This window comes from Squalius cephalus (assembly GCF_949319135.1).
Source record: "Squalius cephalus genome assembly, chromosome: 11".
Classification (NCBI taxonomy): Eukaryota; Metazoa; Chordata; class Actinopteri; order Cypriniformes; family Leuciscidae; genus Squalius; species Squalius cephalus.
This window is the reverse complement of record NC_137132.1, coordinates 28,180,955-28,196,943: the sequence shown is the minus strand read 5'-3', so window position 1 is coordinate 28,196,943 and position 15,989 is coordinate 28,180,955. Positions and strand designations below refer to the sequence as shown.

The 15,989-nt window shown below is 40.3% G+C and overlaps 2 protein-coding genes across 2 annotated transcripts in view; both read left to right on the top strand.

Annotated features, from left to right (window-relative positions):
* The window catches only part of LOC307166773 (uncharacterized protein), a 419,028-nt gene that overhangs the window by 161,761 nt on the left and 241,278 nt on the right, over positions 1–15,989 (top strand). The gene's annotated exons all lie outside the window — the stretch shown is intronic.
* LOC307166774 (uncharacterized protein) overlaps positions 1–15,989 on the top strand; it is a 125,102-nt gene that overhangs the window by 8,958 nt on the left and 100,155 nt on the right. The window lies entirely within an intron of this gene.

Here is a 15,989-nt window from a genome sequence, read left to right as displayed (position 1 = left end):
CTCTGCTGTATGGGATGAATATAGTATCAAAATGATTAACACGTGCAAGCACAATTATCCATGAACTTGATAAATGTTGCAGGTATGTTTTACTATCCACAACCAAATGCCTTTCAACTTGCTTGTGCAAAATTACAAATTTAATGAATGTGAAGCAATGTTTACAAATAGAGACATTTTTGTGAATACAAATGTCCATCCATCTTCTACCGCTTATCCGGGGCCGGGTCGCGGGGGCAGCAGTCTAAGCAGGGATGCCCAGACTTCCCTCTCCCTCGACACTTCCTTAAGCTCTTCCGGGGGGACACCGAGGCGTTCCCAGGCCAGCCGGGAGACATAGTCTCTCCAGCGTGTCCTAGGTCTTCCCCGGGGTCTCCTCCCGGTGGGACATGCCCGGAACACCTTCCCAGGAAATGGGAAATGTTTTCTTTTGTATTAATTAGTGTATCATAATTTGCGCATGCAACAAAGAAGATGTGCATTCATTGACGTCTTTTCTTTAAAATTTGGATATTGAGACTTTATTTTCACGTTTTTTAAGCATTTCACAACCCACACACAAACAACTACAAATGAATAGGCCTGGTGCTAATTATTAATGTGTGCACAACTACCCATCTATTTGACAAATTAACAAATGTGCGTCACTACATTTAAACTAATAGCTACAATACAACTTGTGTGTGCAAAATACAGAATCAAATGAATGTGCAGCATTTTGTACAAATAGAGACATAGTTGTTAATGCAAAACCTCGATTTTGTATTAATATAGGTCATATAATGTAGGGATGATGATAGACTTAACAAAACTGTAACTATAGCATGAAAAAGACACATGCACACCTCTCTGTAGCTGAGTTTGCCGTCATAATCTTCATCCACCTCATTGATCATGTTCTTCAACCCCAGATGAGTCTGTGGAGCTCCAAGTTTCTCCATCATCAGCTTCAGCTCCATCAGATCAATGAAGCCGTCTTTACCCGAGTCAAATCTACACACAGATATACAAAAGGAGTAGTTCACCTGGAATTAAAGTTCTGTTATAAATGACACATTTAGTACTGTTTTTCCATAATTTAAACCTGTTATATGGCTTCATAAGACCTGTAATATCAGGCAAAAGTCTTATGGACTGTTTTAATGGTTCTTTGTTGTTGGAGAGTTTTGGAGAAAAGTTCTGGATCACAAGTTTAGAACAACTTTACCGGTAAAATTATTTATGTGACTGTTCAAAGGTTTGGGATCAGAAACTTTTTTTAAGAATTAATCATTTTAATAAGCAATGATGCATTAAATTGATCAAAAATAACAGTTAAGATATTTATATTATGTTACAAAAGATTTATATTTCAGATAAATACTATTATTTTCTATTCAACAAAGAATCCTAAAAAAAAAAAAATTATCACAGTTTCCACACATATATAAAGCAAATATAATTATTGATAATAATTAGAAATGTTTCTTGAGCATCAAATCATCATATTAGAATGATTTCTGAAGGATCATGTGACACTGAAGACTGGAGTAATGATGCTGAAAATTCAGCTTTGATCACAGGAATAAATTACATTTAAAAAATATACTCTAATAGAAACCAGTTATTTTAAATCATAATAATATATCACAATATTACAATTTTTTTCTGTATTTTGATCAAATAAATGCCACCTTGTTTAGCTGAGGAGACTTCTTTCAAAAACCTGAAAAAATCTTATCAACCTCAAACTTTTGAACATTTTCTCCATGTCTTTGATCTGTTTGCGGGAGATCTCTTTAAACTCGGTGTAGGGGTTGAAGACCTTCATCTGCTTGGGTTTCGTCGTGCCGTCATGGATGTCCAGCCTGCGGTTGAGTTTCTCCGTCAGTTGTTTTTACCCTGAAATGTTTAATTTCGAGAAAGATCCACCGCGAGAGAGAGGCAAAGAAACACGCCTGTTCTTAATTTATGTTGCTTTGAACTATTTTCGTTTTGTACCGTTTTAATTTTTTAACTTAGCTGCAATTTCTTTGACAATAGAAATTTAAAATGTTGCAAGAATAAGATTCTGTGTTTCTTATTTTGCATCGCAAAGGGAATAAACTCTATCGATGCAACACTGTTTTAAATAAATAAACTGTCCCGACACTTTATTTATACCTTAAAATGTGCGATGGGTTTTCAAACTTAATTAATTTTCTTTTTCTTTTACATTTTCATTGTTTATTTTTTTAATTGAAAGCAATACTGTATTGAAAGTATTTTTCTGATTTGTTCGATCTGTTTTGAAAAATGTCTTCCGTTGCTATGGCCGGGTATCACTGTCAGTCATCTCAATTTCGTGAATGATTCACAAAAAAAAAAAAAATATGAGCAGATTAAAGACGAGCAACTCGCTCAAAATAAAAATGTAGCAATCCGATGTAAAATAATCCATGTTTTAAACAATATTTGCCACAGAACCGACGTCCCGAGCAGCAGCACATACACACACACACACACACGTCTATATTACTAACAGAGGACTATCGCTCTACACTGGCCAAGAGGGGACTGCAATGGAGCTGTGTGTGTGTGAACAGTGAAGTGAACTGGCAGCGAAGTCTGCCTTCATTATGTAACTATATATACAATATATATATATATATATATATATATATATATATATATATATATATTATATATTTATATATATATATATATAACCCATCAGTTATCAAAAAATAAAAAAATGAATTTTTTTAGGAAAGACCATTTAAATCTACAACGGGGTAAAAAATACAGACAGCCCGACGGCAACATTTCAAAAGCAGAGGCGAGAATATCCTCTTATCATTCATAATATTATTTTTCTTATTTAACGCTCTCTCTTCAGAGATACTTTCTAAGCTTGATTATGCAGTCCCTAACAATTTACTTGTTACTACTTTTCTTAATAATTTCTTCTGTACCTCAGTAGCAGTTCCATACCAACAAATAATACAGAATATCATAACACTTACAATGAAAGCACTATAAAACATCAGAAGCTTTATGTTGTGGACATTACAGCAAAGTTATTGCTTTAAGAAATTCATTCTCTGTTGTGGCCTATTAATTAAAACATAATTTCTACTCTAATAAAATCAATAGACATGTCATTTTTTTCTATTTCCTTTGTTTCTAGGATGTTGATGTACAGAGATATTCAGTGTTTGAAATATTGCTCAATTTAAATGCAACCAAACATACTGTATGTCGCTCGTTACCATCCAACAGTGGACCTTTCTTGAAGATCAAATTCAAAACTTTTAAGTTGACTTGCTGCATCTGGTCATCTTGAAGAAACAAAAATGAAATACACAATTTTCTTTTAAGGTCTTTTTTCATAATATAACTTCAAATACGCAAAAAAAAAAAAAAAACTTAAACATGCCAAGATGGAATCTCAACTCTGAACGATGTCTACCTATACAAGTGGGGACTTTCTGAACGATGTCTACCTATACAAGTGGGGACTTTCTGAACGATCTCTACCTATACAAGTGGGGACTAACAATAGCCTGCAATGGAACTGTGTGTGTGTATGTGTGTGAACAGTTAAGTCTGTCTTTATTTTGTAACTATAATTTATTGCTACAACGGGGTAAAAAATACAGACAGCCTGGCAGCAACATTTCAAAATCAGAGGCGAGAATATCCTCTTATCATTCATAATATTATTTTTCTTATTTAACGCTCTCTCTTCAGAGATACTTTCTATGCTTGGTTATGCAGTCCCTAACAATTTACTTGCCATTGTTATGTGCCATTGCACACACACACACACACATACATGTCTATATTACTAACAGACAAATGTCGCTCTACACTGACAAAGTGGGGACTTTCTGAACGATCTCTACCTATACAAGTGGGGACTCACAAGAGCCTGCAATGGAACTGTGTGTGTGTGTGTGTGTGTGTGTGTGTGTGTGTGTGAACAGTTAAGTCTGTCTTTATTTTGTATGTCTTTATGTTCATATATATAATATATAATAACATATATATAATATATGTTCACACAGGCATCAGAGATCACAATATGCATAGTTAAACATATACAATAAATAAAAAAATAAAAGAATGACGAACATCATCAGTCATCAAAAACTTAATTGCTTGAGGAAAGACCATTTAAATCTACAACGGGGTAAAAAATACAGACGGCCCGGCTGTAATAAGGATCCACTGAAGGCAAGTGTAAATGAGAACCCAAGTGCAGTTTATTACAAACAAAAGCAAAGATAAAACAAAAACATGGCGTGGCATGAAAAACAAACTAAAAAACCAGAACATGAACAAAGACTTACAAACAGTGGTCTACAGGAAACAATACTTTACAAAGACACATGGAAAACATGAGGGCTAAATACAAAGACTAATGACAAGACAAGGGACACCTGTGAACAGTGATCACACAATTAACCAATGACAAGACACATGGCAGGATCACATGACAAACAGGGAATCACATGACAGACATGGAAACATGACATGACACAAAAACATGACAAGAACAAACCCAAAATCGTGACACCGGCAGCAACAGTTCAAAATCAGAGGCGAGAATATCCTCTTATCATTCATAATATTATTTTTCTTATTTAACGCTCTCTCTTCAGAGATACTTTCTAAGCTTGGTTATGCAGTCCCTAACAATTTACTTGTCATTGTTATGTGCCATTGCACACACACACACACATACATGTCTATATTACTAACAGACCAATGTCACTCTACACTGGCCAAGTGGGGACTTTCTGAACGATCTCTACCTATACAAGTGGGGACTCACAATAGCCTGCAATGGAGCTGTGTGTGTGTGTGTGAACAGTGAAGTGAACTGGCAGTGAAGTCTGTCTTCATTATGTAACTATATATATATATATATATATATATATATATATATATATATATATATATATATATATATTATGCCTTTTATCATTCATAATATTATTTCTCTTATTTAAAGCTTATTTTCTCTCTTCATAGATACTTTCTATGCTTGGTTATGCAGTCCCTTTAGGGTTTATGGGATTAATCAAACAGAAATAGCTCTTTAAGGTAACAATTTCAGGTGACTTATATTTAGTATAGTGTAAAGCATACTTTAAACAGTGAATAATGATTTTATTAATCAAAATGAACTTCGCGTCCCCAGTTGGATGGTAAAGAACGATACGTGTTTGGCTGCTTTGTACATTTCTTGCCATCACAAACACACTGTAACGATTTTGGAGGTCAATCTCAAAATGTTATGTAGACTTGCTGCACTGAACATTTTTAGTTGGTTCAGTTGAAATGAAGTAGGGATGTTCATTTAACATTTTGTTTTCTGACTGACAGCTGATGCTTGTTAACCAGTCAGATCAGTTAACTGACATGATTTGAAGGTTAGATTAGAATTAAATGGAATTAGAATAGATAATAGTCTGTGACCGATTCAAATACCTTAAACATGTAGACTTACATGTGCAAATAGCAGCATAAACAACAGAACATGAGGATTCACACACCGTCACATCAAGCACCCGCAGTGCTTCTGTGAACACAGTAAACCAGAATAAAACTGTATATATAACTGTATATATAATAAATAGGCCAACTTAAATGAACAATTAACAAAACTAAAGTGCAATAAATAATAAACGCTTTAGGGTCTGTTTACACGACATCATTTTCAACTGAAAACTGAAAACGTTTTGGCCGTTCATTTCAACGAAAATGCCATTTTGGGGGCCTGACAATGCAAGCTTTTGAAAACGAGTTTTAAAGTGCAAGGTTTTGAAAATGATGCCTTTACCATCTGCATGTAAACAACATAAACGGGAATTTGTGAAATTGGTATGTCATTCCAACCCGGTCACACTAAATGCTTCTCTATAGCACACATTGGGCCCTATCTCGCACCCAGCGCAATTGACTTTGTACAGCGACGCATGTATCATTCCTATTTTGCACCCGCGCAAAGCGGACTTTTCCCTCCACAGACGCACGTCGGTTAACTAAGAAATACACTTGCGCTCCCCAGGGCGGTTCAGCGCAAAGAGGAGGCGTGTTCCGGCGCAAACGTTCCCTCATGCTATTTTACAGGTTTAGAAAACAATTGCGCCACTGACCGAAAAAAAAACAGTTTAAAGTCAGTGGCGCGTTGCGCATGTTATTCATATGCTATTTTAAGGGCGCATACTTGGCCATAATCAATGTAGCGTGTGCACAACATACACTTTTATTCTCTCATCTACACAGAAGCAGCAGTTCTCATTTTTGCAAATCATACATTATTACGATAGATAGATAGATAGATAGATAGATAGATAGATAGATAGATAGATAGATAGTTTATTATAAAAGCATACATCTAGCTCACACATTTACCCAAATTATCATACGCCTGTTTAATGTTTAACCAAAGTTAATTTGGGTGTGTTTCTCCATCCCCAACGTCCCTGACGAGCAGTGTTGGGTATAGTTACTTTGGAAAGTAGTTAATTAGGTTAAAACGTTACCATCAATTAAAAGTAATCAGTTACGTTACAGCGTTATCTATTCATAAAAGTAACGCGTTAGAGTACTCATGCGTTACCAAAAATTAAAAGCCGTTTGCAGCGGCTCACACATGACAGACACAGCCCCCGGCCCCTTTAAATGCACCTAGAAGTCGTGACTCCTGACAATGAATAACGTCAGTCATCCGACTAAATTAACACTGCAGGATAACAATAACAGGAAAGACAGTCAGCAATAGGCTATTATTCCACATGGCGTTTTATTTATTTATTATCACAGAACATATTAATCAAAATTCGCACCTACCCAGCCCAGGTAGCCTAGGATGAGCACCATACAAGATAACTCCTGATTTTTTCTTTAACTCTAATGCAGTTATCAAAGTGCATCAAGTGTGCTTACTTGTAAACACAACCTGAGGTAAACAGGCTTGCAGATTTAAATCCATTTAGAAATGAACAACCAGTCAACGATCTAACAGAAATTAACAGCTGCCTGTCAAACAAAAATGATTACAAACCGAATTAAATTTTTGGCGGTCGACAGAAGCTTTTCACCAACGCAGAGTGTGCATTTTACCGTTATGTTCTTTTCCTTTTCGTTGACAAATTGAAAATCATGTGCGTACTTCCATAATCCAAACGCTGTCCTCTCTGCAATCTTGCCGGTAGTTCGGAAAAAAAAAAAACACACACACACGGTCAGGCGCAGGGCACTGACGTGTCACAGCCATTCATTGACTTTACGATCACAGCGCTTCGGCTCCGCTGATACATCCGCAGGTGGCACAGTAGACCTAAGCCTACTGTCTGACAAAAAGCAGGCTGCAGTCGGGATTTTCCTTTCCTTAAAATAACGGATTACTTTTTTAAAAAAATAACGAAGTTACTGATTACTTAACGCAAGAAACTAACGCGTTAAGTTACACATTTCACGAAAAAGGTAATTAGAGTACTCTAACGCGTTACTTTGTAACGCGTTACCCACAACACTGCTGACGAGAACGTCGGTCTCCTCGGCTGTGAACCGCTCCTCGCGTGCGCCTGGCAAATCCGGCGTTATAATAGGAATCCGCTATAGAATAAGCGTGCCTGCTCTTAAAGGGAATGTGAGATGACGCTCTGATTGGTTTATTTCACATTACGCCTAAACCACACCTATGAATAATGAAGCTACTTCAGACCAACCCCTTTTAGATTTGCGCCGAGCGCAAGAGTCATTTATCCCGCCGGGAAAATAGCAACAGCGCCGAGATCCGCCCACAAAGTTACTTGCGCTTTGTGCTTTGACACTTGCGTTTCAGATCGTTAAAATAGGGCCCATTGTGTTTATTGTGCAATTTATGTGTATGTGTATGTGCAATTTATGTGTACGTGTATGTGATGTGCATGGGTGGGTTTAGGGTAGGTTTAGTAGTGGTGTGTAATATGTAATATGTATTATATGTTTGGTTAGGATTAGTGTTGTAGGGTGTGTGTACACGCAATAAAGTGCGTATCATATGCATGTAAAAAACTAATTTTCGCATAAAACATTGCACGATAAACAATGCGTGCTATAGAGATGCATGTTCATGAGATCAGGCTGGTCATGCACAAGTATATAACATGTTCACATGTGTACTTATCATCAGGTGTTCACATGGTCATGAGTATTATGCGTTTGCCGTTTTTTTGTTTTTTTTTTACAAAGTGAACTACTGGCCTGGCTTGCATAATACAGCCCTTTTAGTGTTTATAGGGTTTGTTTGTAAACAATGTTATAGTTGTATTTAACAATATTTTACATTTTGCACGCAGTTGTGTAGTGTATTACTTTAGTTTGAAAATTACTTGCATTATCTTTTTAACTGTTAAATTCTCGTTAATTTCTCTTTCATTATGCTTAGATGAGGTTAAATCTTGGCTTGCTCAAAACTTTTTGTCTTTAAATGAAGACAAAACTGAGGTGATCGTTTTTGGCCGGGGGTGAGTAGAGCAGAAATATTGCTTTAAGGTAACAATTGCAGGTCACCACACAAGTTAAACTGTACATGATCTAGACTCTAGATAAATATAATGCGACCGCAGCAGTAAGTCAGGGGAATGCTTATATTAATTCCTTTGGTTTCAATTTTGAACATGTTGCAGTTCTTTTTAAAAAGGTATACATTTTAATACAATTATAAAATGATATAACATGATTTGATACTGTATATTAGCAGCAATTACGGTACACATTTTTCACTTTAGCAACAAAGTGGAGACCCTCTTTTCTGTAATGAAAGACCAATCTTATGGGTTGTGGTCTCTCAGACATTGGCAGTAATAAAAATAAAATAAAAACATTGTTTCCCTTTGGACTTAAATTACACTTGATACTGGGCATCATTACATTTTTCCCCTGACTGACAGGGGATGCTTGACCAACGCTACTTTTGCGTCATCGAAGGGTAACGCCCCTTTTTGGGGGAAAACAAACGGATTCCCCTAAGAACAGAACTCGCTCGCTCTAGACCTGCAAAGTTTCTTGATAGCAAAAATGGCACAAACATACACACTCTTTGCCGGCCGAGGACCGTGAGCGGTATTTAAAGAAGCTACTGGATAGGGAGTTACAGAGGTGTCCCTTTGAAATGGTCGAAAACTGGACCCCACGCAGTGGCCAAATATTATTCAGACATCTACCACTATCTCGTGGAATCACCAAGTAAGTAACGTTAGCCTATTTTTTTGTCATTAACACACTCACAGTATGACAAACTAGACGATGAGGCCATGTCAAGAGGAGTCGGTGGTTTTTACTTGGATCATATTTCACTTGATTTAAGCTATTGACAGTTTTGTTGTCGACTAACGTTAGCTATACTAGTTAGAAACCCTCAAACACTGTACAGAACAATCATGTCAGATGCTAAAAACATAAATAGTCTGTACCTTAAGTGGGGTAGAGACAATGAAAAACATGCCCCATACATAGGTCCCATACATATTTTGCCGTACACTGTAAACCTTTTTACAACTTTCAAAGTCCTAGCACTTTCTAGACACTTAGCAGAAACCAGCCAAGTCCACTTTAGTCCTAGCCTGCCACTATTTCAACAGTAAAATCAGTTAACAGCCAAGGTAGCGTGCCTAGTGAGAGCTAACGTTAATCACGCAGCTGCTAGCAGCTTCGTCTTTCAAACTAGTAAGTTATAGCTAGTCGACAACAAAACTGTCAATAGCTTAAATCAAGTGAAATATGATCCAAGTAAACCACCAACTCCTCTTGACATGGCCTCATCGTCTAGTTTATCATACTGTGAGTGTTAATTCCAAAAAAAAAAATAGGCTACTTACTTGGTGATTCCACGAGATAGTGGTAGATGTCTGAATAGTCCAAAGAGAGTGTATGTTTGTGCGATTTTTGCTATCAAGAAACTTTGCAGGTCTAGAGCGAGCGAGTTCTTTTCTTAGGGGAATCCATTTGTTTTCCCCCAAAAAGGGGCGTTACCCTTCGATGACGCAAAAGTAGCGTTGGTCTATCCGACAAGATTAGAATGTTATATTCTAATTAAATGAAATTAGAATGTATGTATTTCTCAATACTTATCACTTCTTTCAAAGCTCTTCACTCCCATTGTCTTAACCAACTTTCAGCTTCACTGCAGTTAATTTCACATTTAAAACGCATTAAAACTACCAGAACACATCATTAATGTCTCAAATTAAGTCATTCTTTCAGAACTCTAGTGAAGGTTTCAGCCAACAAACATAAATTAAATATACAAAACAAAACACACACAAACAACAGGCAGCAATATGCACTATTTTCTGCTGTTCAGAATTCAATGCAGTTTATGTTACATGGATCATGTTTACATTAATGTACAAAATTATTTCCTTTTGTATAGATGGTGATGAAAATGAAAGACTAAGACTTGTGTATGTGTTTAGTTACATCTTCATTTTTCTGATTTTTTTCAAAAAAGAATATTCAGAATATATATCAATGTGGTATACGGTAGAAATATTGCACATTTCAGTCTAGCTTAGGTTTTTTAATTAAATAACACAGTCTTGGAAAAATATGTAAGCATGTGCAAATAAGCCTGTATAGTAAATCAAGTTCTGTTTGTCTTTGTGTTTAAGTGAGAAATTAATTCATTTAAATTGAAAGATCTCAATGTTTATAAGATCTTTCAATTATGTTTAACAGTTTTGAGCATATAAAAGAGTGTATAAAAATGGGCTCTGAGTTTTGGCAGTGGTTGTGTCTAAGTGAAATATGTAGTTTGGAAGATGTAGTCACTGAATGCATTAATGCAACATTGAATGACACAGACATTTGCAACACGCCTACAGTAATACCATATTAAAATATATTCAGAATCTAAAAAATTAAATACTATCAAAACAATTCGATGTATCTGAACACATACAGGTATTAATCTTTCAGTTTCATCACCATCTATAAAAAGGGGAAACTTGGGGGGAAATGTGTACTGTACTGTAAACAATGAACATGTGACATAAAATGCTGTGAATTCTGAACAACAGAAAACAGCAGAAATATGTTATAATGCTACCTGTTATTTGTGTTTTTTATTTAACGTGTGTTTTTTGGGTAAAACCTTTTCTAGTGTTCTGGAAAAATGAGTTGATCTGAGACATGAATGAAGTTTCAGTGCATTTTGAATGTGAAATGAACTGCTGTCAAGCTGTAAGTTGGTTTGGAGAAGATAGCATGGTCTTTTAACCTGATATCATTTAAGATATCATTTAAGACTGTGGTATAAATGATTGAATGATTTAACTATAACTCATTATTATCCTTGATATTCTAAAATAGGTCGTTTTCATGTGTATGTAGACTCTAGTGTGTTTATTGAGTTGTTGCACTTCCCCCCACACACAATTTACATATCAATGCAGGAAGGCCTGAAAGGCCAGTGTTTGTCTCAGGTGAGAAAACAGGCCAACAACCTTCACAGTACTGTTACCAATATATGTGCTACTTCTCAAATAAACTAAAATAAACTAGAGAAAACGCTGGGATTTACCCTGCCAAATTTATTTTGTAAAGTTTTCTTTTGTAAAAATGTATTTAAAAATAAATAAAACAAGAATTACACTATCTACTGTTCACTGCAGTTAATGTTACATTATCCACGTTTACAAATGTACAAAAATATGAAACTGAGATTAACACTTGTATAGGTGTTTAGTTTTTTTTTTTTTTTTTTTTTTTTTTTTTTTTGATTCAGAATATATTTAAATATTAGGTTTTGAACATCAGTTTTGATTAGAGAATGTAAACATCTGCAAATTGGCCTGTATAGAACATAAATGTCTGTTGGTGTTTGTGTTAAGTGAGAAATAAATAATTTTTTTGCCAAAGCAATAATAAATGATCCACAGTTTGGCTCACATAAGCCCCATTCACACAGAGAATCCCCTGTTGGTGAGTGTGTAATGACACCAAGGTCCCCACTTAGATAGGTAGACAAGTACACACACACACACACACACACACACACACACACACACACACACACACACACACACACTCCAACAGACGTATTCAAACTTGACCTGTAAAAGGCGCGCATAGTTGTCATTGGCCAGATTCCTGGATGACTGTCTGAATAACCAATCATGCTCAAAACAACTCGGAGAGACAGCAAATAGTGTGGTAACATTACAATTACAGGAAAAGATGACATGTTTTAAAAGAAAGATTATGAAAAAATATACTCGTGCTATTTATTTAGCTGTAGCTCTACTATAATGGGATAATGTCCAATTTAACGCACCTTCCGAGGCTGCTGTGAAACGATACTTGGTTACTCACGTAACCTCGGTTCTCTCTAGAGAGGGAACGAGTATTGCGTAAGCTTGCTTACGCTGCGGGAAAAGTCTTCTTTTCTCGAGATACTGAAGCCAAAAATTATCCTTAATTTCATTTTTTGTCAACGCAGTGCAGCTGCGGCAGCTGAGCTAGAGCGGCATACTGCACGCTCATTGGCTGCCGCGCGGCAACTGCTTAAGCCTACCAGTGAGCCTGGCGTGACGTCGCGCCCTAGCGCGTCACAGCCCGCCAGAATGGGCGGCGTCAGAGCGTATATAAGGAAGGCTCGTAGGCTATATTCTCTGTTTTCTGTCGAATGAAGCGACACGAGCTATAGGCTTTAAGCACGGCAGGGAACGCAATACTCGTTCCCTCTCTAGAGAGAACCGAGGTTACGTGAGTAACCAAGTATCGTTCTCTTACGAGAGGTTCTCTCGTATTGCGTAAGCTTGCTTACGCTGCGGGAACCCCTTGTCCACGCCGTGCGTGCCTAACAATCACATATGACACTTTATGAAAAGCATAGAGGTGAAATGACAGGTGGCCAGCAGTGCGGGCCAACACATGTTCATAAGCACACCCAGGGAACACAAGAACGGCACGGCCGGTCTATGCATACTGATACCCTGAGCGTGCAGCTCAACAGACAAGCTAATCGATAGTCCAGCCTGCGCACATGAGCAGGACATGAACACGACTAGACTGACAGAAGTTTAGCCTGCAGGGCGGGAACTTCCAGGTTATAAAACCTAACAAATGTAGAGGGGGACGCCCAGCCCGCCGCCATACAAATGTCATGAATGGAAATCCCACTGGACCATGCCCACGATGAGGCCATGCCTCTGGTGGAATGAGCCCGTATGCCCAACGGACATTGCAGGTCTTTTGACGCATATGCTGCTGCAATAGCGTCCACTATCCATCTGGATAGCGTCTGTTTCGAGGCGGCGCAACCCTTAGCGCGCCCTCCAAACGAAACGAAAAGCTGCTCTGAGAGCCTGAAGGCTGCAGAGCGCATGACATAACACCTTAACGCCCTGACCGGGCAAAGGCGGTTAACACCCTCCTCACTGCCGGATGACGGCAGGGCCGATAGGGTAATGACTTGAGCCCTAAAGGGAGTACCTAACACTTTGGGGACATAACCGTGCTTCGGTTTGAGAATGGCTAACGAGTCGTTAGGTCCAAACTCGAGGCACGACGCGCTGACGGACAGCGCGTGCAAATCACCCACTCGTTTGACTGAAGCCAGAGCTAGCAGAAAAACGGTTTTAAGCGTCAAGTATTTCAACTCCACAGAGTCCAAAGGCTCGAAGGGATGCACTTTTAGGGACTCTAGGACCAGAGACAGGTCCCAAATAGGGACTGACGGGGGCCGAGGAGGGTTCATCCTCCTGGCCCCGCGCAAAAAGCGGGTAATGAGTTCGTTCCTGCCCAGTGAGCGGCCGCGCGCCGAATCGGCGAACGCTGCTATGGCCGCGACGTAAACCTTGAGCGTGGAGGGGGACCTGCCCGCGTCCAACATCTCTTGGAGAAAGTTTAATACCTGTGGGACTCCACAGGACTGAGCATTGGAACCCTTTTCCACACACCATTTGCTAAACACCGACCATTTAGACGCATAGAGCCGCCTCGTTGAGGGGGCTCTGGACTGCGTGATCGTGTTAATTACCCCTTCTGGCAGATCAACGAATATCCGTTGATTTCCCATGCATGCAGAGACCAGTGCTCTGGATGGGGATGCAGAATCGATCCTCGGGCTTGAGAGAGAAGATCTCTCCTCACCGGAATCGGCCATGGGGCTGTGTCTGCCAGTCTCATTAGCTCGGGGAACCACGGTTGGTTTTCCCAGCGCGGAGCTATGAGGAGCACTGCGCAGTCCGCCTCCCTGATCCTCGCTAGCACTTGAGGCAGCATCGAGATCGGGGGGAACGCATACAGCGGAACGCTGGGCCAGGTCTGGGCCAGGTCTGGGCCAGCGCGTCCTCGTGTTTTGAGAAAAACCTCTGGCACTGAGCGTTCTCGCTCGCGGTGAAGAGGTCGATCTGCGCTTCGCCGAAACGACGCCAAAGCGTTTGGACCGTCTGGCAGTGTAGAGACCATTCCCCTGGGGGAACGTTGTCCCTGGACAGTCTGTCCGGGCCGTCGTTCAGACGACCGGGTACATGAGCTGCCCTTAGGGAGCGCAGCGGGCCCTGAGCCTAGGATAGGAGGCGCTCTGTGAGAGCGCGCAGGGATCCGGATCTGATTCCGCCCTGGCGGTTCACGTAAGACACCACAGACATGTTGTCCGAGCGAACTAGCACATGGTGTCCCCGTAGAAGCGGTAGAAAATGCTTCAGCGCTTTCTCGACCGCCAGCATCTCTAGACAGTTTATGTGAAGGCCTTTCTCCGTATTCGACCATGGGCCGCAAATCGGACTGCCCTCGTGAGTCGCTCCCCAACCCATGTTGGATGCGTCTGTCGAGACCACTTTGCGGTGTGCGATGACCCCCATCGCCACTCCCCGCTGATACCATTCGGCCGCCAGCCAGGGCTGCAGGGCTGAGACACAGCGCTGAGTCACTCTGACTGGTGCACGGCCCGAAAACCATGCTTTACGGGGCACTTCTGACTTCAGCCAGCATTGAAGCGGGCGCATTCGAAGTAAACCCAGCTGCAGGACCGCTGCGGCTGACGCCATATGGCCCAAAAGCCTCTGAAAGATTTTCAGGGGAAAAACTTTTCCCACTTGAATGGAAGCGGCGAGGCGTCGAACACAGCGTGCGCGCTGTGTTGACAATCTGGCCGTCATCGCCGTCGAATCCAGATCTATACCCAGAAAAGTGATAGACTGGCCGGGGGTTAGAGAGCTCTTGTCCCAGTTCACGGAAAGACCCAGGCTTTCCAAATGACCGAGAAGCGCTTTCCTGTGAGAAACTAGTTCCTCTGTTGAGTGCGCTATAATGAGCCAATCGTCCAGATAGTTCAGAATTCGCATTCCCTTTGATCTCAGGGGTGCGAGAGCCGCATCCATGCACTTCGTGAATGTGCGGGGTGCCAGGGACAAACCGAACGGCAGGACGGTGTACTGATATACCTGACCGTCGAAGGCGAATCTCAAGAATGGCCTGTGACGGGGTATAATCTGAATCTGAAAATACGCGTCTTTCAGATCGAGAGAAATGAACCAGTCCCCCGGACGAATCTGCGCGAGGATTTGACTGGTCGTGAGCATTTTGAACAGCCGTTTCACGAGCGCTTTGTTCAAATATCTCAGATCTAATATAGGTCTGAGCGCTCCGCCCTTCTTGGGTACGAGGAAATAACGGCTGTATAAGCCTGCCTCGGTAACCGGAGGGTGAACTCGTTCTATCGCCCCTTTGTGCAGCAAATTCGCTATTTCTGCGCGAAGCAGATGAGCTGCATCCGCTTTCACTTGAGTCTCGACCCGGGCGCGAAAGCGCGGGGGGCGGCGAGCGAATTGAAGTGAATAACCCTTTATCACTGTGTTCAATACCCACTTCGACACTCCCGGAATAGCTTTCCATGCATTCGCACTCATAGCTAGGGGTCGAATAGCCTCCGGGCCCCGTCCGTCGCACAGCGCGGGACAGGGAGCCTGTGGCGGTATGTGCGCGAATCGCGCAGCGGCAGTGAGGGGAGACGGGGGCTCGCTGAT